We start from the raw sequence: 6,945 nt of genomic DNA, 5'->3' as shown, positions 1-6,945 counted from the left end.
GGGGTCTTTTTTGTTTGCATCCAAATTATAGAATTTTGGGTTCTAATTCTGTGTAAAAATGGTATTGGCAATTTCATATGGATTGCACTGAATCTGTAGATTGCCTTCAGTAGTACAGTCATTTTCACATTATTGATTCTTCCAATTCAAGGAAGTAGTATATTTCTCTATCTGTGTTACAACTGATTTCTTTCATCAGTGTCTTATAGTTTTCTGAGTACAGATCTTTTACCTCCTAAGGAAGGTTTATCCTAGGTATTTTATTCTTTTTGTTGCAATGATAAATGGAATTGTTTGCTAAATTTCTCCTGATATTTCATTGTCAGTGCATAGGAATGCAAGAGATTTCTTTACATTAATTATGTATCCTGCAGAGGGGGCACCCACTTCCTCCTGCTCACTGACTCCCTGGCCCGGGATGGTCCTTGCACCCTCGTGCCTGTGCCCAAACTGACCACCGTCCCTCTCCACTCCCCAAACGCATCCATGGGCACCCGCCCTCCCTAGGCACCACTGGTCTATTCTGCCCTCCAGGCACCCTCTCCAGAGCCCACATACACATCACCCCGGAGCCTGGCTGGTGTTGGAAATGTCCATAGAGCAACAGCCCTGTGGCTGACATGGTCCTGGTGTTCCAGCTGTGTCATGCCTGTGCCTCTGAAGAGGGAGAGCCAAGTTCAAGACATTCGTCCACCACAGACCTCCTGGCTCCACATAATATCAAATGCCGAAAGCTCTCCCAGAGACCTCCATCTGAAAGCTAAGACCCAGGTCCACTCAATGAGCAGCAAGCTAAAGTGCTGGACACCCTGTGGCAAACAACTACCAAGACAGGAAAACAACCACACCTATCAGCAGAGAAGCTGCCTAAAATCATAATAAGGTCACAGATACCACAAATCATATCACCAGACATGGTCCTGAACAACAGAAAGACAAGATCAAGCCTCATCCACCAGAACACGGGCACTAGTCCCATCCACCAGGAATCCTACACAACCCCACTGGGGGCAGACACCAAAAACAATGGGAACTAAGAACCTACATGCTGCAAAAAGGAGACCCCAAACACAGTAAGTTAAGCAAAATAAGAAGACAGAGAAACACACAGAAAATGTAGGAGCAAGGTAAAAAACAACCAGACCAAACAAAGGAAGAAGAAATAGGCAGTCTACCTGAAAAACAATACAGAATAATGGTAGTTAAGTTGATCCAAAATCTTGGAAATGGAATAGAGAAAATACAGGAAATGTTTAAAAAGGACACAGAAGAACTAAAGAGCTAACAAACAATGATGAACAACAAAATAAATGAAATTAAAAATTCTTTAGAAGTAATCAAGAGCAGAATAACTGAGGCAGAAGAACAGATAAGTGACCTGGAAGATAAAAAGAGAGGAAATAACTACTGCAGAGCAGAATAAAGAAAAAAGAATGTAAAGAATGTAGGACAGTAACAGAGACTTCTGGGAAAATATTAAACCAACATTCGAATTATAGGGGTCTCAGAAGATGAAGAGAAAAAGAAAGGGACTGAGAAAATACTTGAAGAGATTATAATTGAAAACTGTCTTAACATGGGAAAGGATATACTCAATCAAGTTCAGGAAGCACAGAAAGTCCCAGACAGGATAAATCCAAGGAAAAACATGCCAAGACATATATTAATCAAGCTGTCAGGTCGGCGGGAAGATGGCAGAAGAGTAAGACGTGGAGATCGCCTTCCTCCTCATGGATATACCAGAAATACATCTAGACGTGGAACAACTCCTACAGAACACCTACTGAAGGCTGGCAGAAGACCTCAGACCTCCCAAAAGGCAAGAAACTCCCCACGTACCTGGGTAGGGCAAAAGAAAAAAGAAAAAACAGAGACAAAAGAATAAGGACGGCACCTGCACCAGTGGGAGGGAGCTGTGAAGGAGGAAAAGTTTCCACACACTAGGAAGCCCCTCCGCGGGCGGAGACTGCGGGAGGCGGAGGGGGGAGTTTCGGGACCGTGGAGTGGTGCACAGCGACGGGTGTGGAGGGCAAAGCGGGGAGATTCCTGCACAGACGATCGGTGCCGACCGGCACTCACCAACCCGAGAGGCTTGTCTGCTCACCCGCCGGGGCGGGCGGGGCTGCGAGCTGAGGCTCGGGTTTCGGTTTTGGACGGAGCACAGGGAGAGGACTGGGGTTGGCGGCTTGAGCATAGCCTGAAGGGGTTGGTGCGCCACGACTAGCCGGGAGGGAGTTCGGGGAAAAGCCGGCACCGGCCGAAGAGGCAAGAGATTTTTTCTTCCCTCTTTGTTTCCTGGTGCGCGAGGAGAGGGGTTTAAGAGCGCTGCTTAAAGGAACTCCAGAGACGGGCGCGAGCTGCGGCTAAAAGCACGAACCCCAGAGACGGGCGCGAGCCGCGGCTGAGGGCGCGAGCCCCCGAGACGGGCGCGAGCCGCGGCGGGAAGCGCGAGCCCCAGAGACGGGCGCGAGCCGCGGCTGAAACCGCGGACCCCAGAGACGGGCGGGAGATGCTGGGGCTGCTGCTGCCGCCACCAGGGGGGCTGTGTGCGAGCACAGGTCACTCTCCGCGCCCCTCTTCCGCGGAGCCTGTGCAGGCCGCCACTGCCAGGTTCCCGGGATCCAGGGACAACTTCCCCAGGAGTACGCACGGCGGGTCTCAGGCTGGTGCAGCGTCACGCTGGCCTCTGGTGCAGCGTCACGCTGGCCTCTGCCGCAGTGTCACGCCGCCTCTGCCGCCGCAGGCCCGCCCCGCACGCAGTGCCCCTCCTTCCCCCATCCCCCAACCCCCAGCCTGAGTGAGCCGGAGCTCCCGAATCAGCGGCTCCTTTAACCCCGTCCTGTCTGAGCAAAAAAACAGACGCCCTCCAGCGATCTGCGCGCAGGGGCAGGGCCGGGTACAAAGCTGAGCTCCTGTGAGCTGTGAGAGCAGGGAGGAGAGGGGGAGGTCTCTCCCGGCAGCCGCGGAGGCGGCGGATTGAAGCTCCACGATCAACTTGATGTGCCCTGCATTGTGGAATACCTGAAAAGACAGGGAGTGATCCCAAATTGAAGAGGGGGAATTTAGGAGCGAGATCTGTGATTTTTTTCCCTTTTCCTCTTTTTGTGAATGTGTGCGTGTATGCTTCTGTGTGAGATCTTGTCTGTATACTCTTGCTTCCACCATTTGTCCTAGGGCTCTATCCGTCCATGGTTTTTTTTTTTTAAAAAAAAAATTTTTTTTAATAATTAATTTTAATTGTAATAACTTTATTGAACTTTACCTTCGTTCTTTCTTTCTTTCTTTCCTTCCCTCCTTCCCTCCTTTAGACAGCGAATCACCCCAGGTTGAGGGGGTGGTCTCTGGGAGCAGGATTTATGATTTTTCCCCCTTTGCCTCTCTTTGTGAACATGTATGTGTATGCTTCTGTGTAAGATTTTCTCTGTATAGCTTTGCTCCCAACAGTTGTCCTAGGGCTCTATCCGTCCATGGTTTTTTTTTTTTTAAAAAAATTTTTTTCTTAATAATTAATTTTAATTGTAATAACGTTATTGTACTTTACCTTCGTTCTTTCTTTCTTTCTTTCCTTCCTTCCTTCCCTCCTTTAGACAACAAATCACCCCAAATTGAGGAGGTGGTCTCTGGGAGCAGGATTTATGATTTCTCCCCCTTTGCCTCTCTTTGTGAACGTGTATGTGTATGCTTCTGTGTAAGATTTTCTCTGTATAGCTTTGCTTCCAACATTTGTCCTAGGGCTCTATCCGTCCATGGTTTTTTTAAAAAAAAATTTTTTTTTCTTAATAATTAATTTTAATTGTAATAACTTTATTGTACTTTACCTTCGTTCTTTCTTTCTTTCTTTCCTTCCTTCCTTCCCTCTTTTAGACAGCGAAGCACCCCAGGTTGAGGAGGTGGTCTCTGGGAGCAGGATTTATGATTTTTCCCCCTTTGCCTCTCTTTGTGAACGTGTATGTGTATGCTTCTGTGTAAGATTTTCTCTGTATAGCTTTGCTTTCAACATTTGTCCTAGGGCTCTATCCGTCCATGGTTTTTTAAAAAAAAAAATTTTTTTTTCTTAATAATTAATTTTAATTGTAATAACTTTATTGTACTTTACCTTCGTTCTTTCTTTCTTTCCTTCCTTCCTTCCCTCCTTTAGACAGCAAATCACCCCAGGTTGAGGAGGTGGTCTCTGGGAGCAGGATTTATGATTTTTCCCCCTTTGCCTCTCTTTGTGAACACGTATGTGTATGCTTCTGTGTAAGATTTTCTCTGTATAGCTTTGTTTCCAACATTTGTCCTAGGGTTCTATCTGTTCTTTTTTTTTTTTTCTTTCTTTCTAAATATTTTTTAGTACAATAACTATATTATACTTTATTTTATTTTTACTGTATCTTCTTTCTTTCTGTCTTTTTTCCTTCTTTCCCTCCTTCCTTCTTCCCTTCCTCCCTCCCTCCCTCCCTCCCTCCTTTCTTTCCTTCTTTGCTTCTTTCTTTCTTCCTTCCTTTCCTCCTTTCCTCCTTTCCTTCTTTCTTTCCTCAAACTTCTACTAATTCTCTCTACATTTTCTCCTTCTTTCCCTCCTTCCTTCCTTCCTTCTCCCCTCCCTCCCTTTCTTTCCTTCTTTGCTTCTTTCTTCCTTCCTTCCTTTCCTCCTTTCCTTCTTTCTTTCCTCATACTTCTACTAATTCTCTCTACATTTTCTCCTTCTTTCCCTCCTACCTTCCTTCCTTCCTCCCTCCCTCCTTCCTTTCTTTCCTTCTTTGCTTCTTTCTTCCTTCCTTCCTTTCCTCCTTTCCTTCTCTCTTTCCTCAAACTTCTACTAATTCTCTCTACATTTTCTCCTTCTTTCCCTCCTTCTTTCCTTCCTTCCTCCCTCCCTCCCTCCTTTCTTTCCTTCTTTGCTTCTTTCTTCCTTCCTTCCTTTCCTCCTTTCCCTCTTTCTTTCCTCATACTTCTACTAATTCTCTCTACATTTTCTCCTTCTTTCCCTCCTTCCTTCATTCCTTCCTCCTTCCCCCCCTCCTTTCTTTCCTTCTTTGCTTCTTTCTTCCTTCCTTCCTTTCCTCCTTTCCTTCTTTCTTTCCTCATACTTCTAATAATTCTCTCTACTTTTCCTCCCTTTTATTCTGAGCCGTGTGGATGAAAGGCTCTTGGTGCTCCAACCCAGGAGGCAGGGCTCTGCCTCTGAGGTAGGAGAGCCAACTTCAGGACACTGATCAACAAGAGACCTCCCAGCTCCACATAATATTAAATGGTGGAAATCTCCCAGAGACCTCCGTCTTAACACCAGCACCCAGCTTCACTCAACGACCAGCAAGCCACAGTGCTGGACAACCTATGCCAAACAACTAGCAAAAAAGGAACACAACCCCACCCATTAGCAGAGAGGCTGCCTAAAATCATAACAAGGCCAAAGACACCCCAAAACACACCACCAGACGTGAACCTGCCCACTAGAGAGACAAGATCCAGCCTCATCCAGCACAACACAGGCACTAGTCCCCTCTACCAGGAAGCCTAAACAACCCGCTGAAACAACCTTAGCCACTGGAGACAGACATCAAAAGCAACGGGAACTACGAACGTGCAGCCTGAAAAAGGAGACCCCAAACACAGTAACATAAGCAAAATGAGAAGACAGAAAAACACACAGCAGATGAAGGAGCAAGATAAAAACCCACCAGACCTAACAAATGAAGAGGAAATAGGCAATCTACCTGAAAAAGAATTCAGAATAATGATAGTAAGGATGATCCGAAATCTTGGAAGTAGAATGGACAAAATGCAAGAAACAGTTAACAAGGACCTACAAGAACTAAAGATGAAACAAGCAACGATGAACAACGCAATAAATGAAATTAAAAGTACTCTAGATAGGTTCAATAGCAGAATAACTGAGGCAGAAGAACGGATAAGTGACCTGGAAGATAAAGTAGTGGAAATAACTACTACAGAGCAGAATAAAGAAAAAAGAATGAAAAGAACTGAGGACAGTCTCAGAGAGCTCTGGGACAACATGAAACGCACCAACATTCGAATTATAGGGGTTCCAGAGGAAGAAGAAAGAAAGAAAGGGACTGAGAAAATATTTGAAGAGATTACAGTTGAAAACTTCCCTAATATGGGAAAGGAAATAGTTAATCAAGTCCAGGAAGCACAGAGAGTCCCATACAGGATAAATACAAGGAGAAATACACCAAGACACATATTAATCAAACTATCAAAAATTAAATACAAAGAAAGCATATTAAAAGCAGCAAGGAAAAAACAACAAATAACACACAAGGGAATCCCCATAAGGTTAACAGCTGATCTCTCAGCAGAAACCCTACAAGCCAGAAGGGAGTGGCAGGACATACTGAAAGTGATGAAGGAGAAAAACCTGCAACCAAGACTACTCTACCCAGCAAGGATCTCATTCAGATTTGATGGAGAAATTAAAATCTTTACAGACAAGCAAAAGCTGAGAGAGTTCAGCACCACCAAACCAGCTTTACAACAAATGCTAAAGGAACTTCTCTAGATAAGAAATGCAAAAGAAGGAAACGACCTATAATAACGAACCCAAAACAATATATAAAATGGGAATAGGAACATACATATCGATAATTACCTTAAATGTAAATGGACTAAATGCTCTCACCAAAAGACACAGATTGGCTCAATGCATACAAAAACAAGACCCTTATATATGCTGTCTACAAGAAACCCACCTCAGACCTAGAGACACATACAGACTGAAAGTAAGGGGATGGAAAAAGATATTCCATGCAAATGGAAACCAAAAGAAAGCTGGAGTAGCAATTCTCATATCAGACAAAATAGACTTTAAAATAAGGACTATTAAAAGGGATAAAGAAGGACACTACATAATGATCAAGGGATCGATCCAAGAAGAAGATATAACAATTGTAAATATTTATGCACCCAACATAGGAGCACCTCAATACATAAGGCAAATAC

The sequence above is a fragment of the Phocoena phocoena genome, chromosome X (assembly GCF_963924675.1).
Source record: "Phocoena phocoena chromosome X, mPhoPho1.1, whole genome shotgun sequence".
Lineage (NCBI taxonomy): Eukaryota > Metazoa > Chordata > Mammalia > Artiodactyla > Phocoenidae > Phocoena > Phocoena phocoena.
This window is presented reverse-complemented; position numbering follows the sequence as displayed.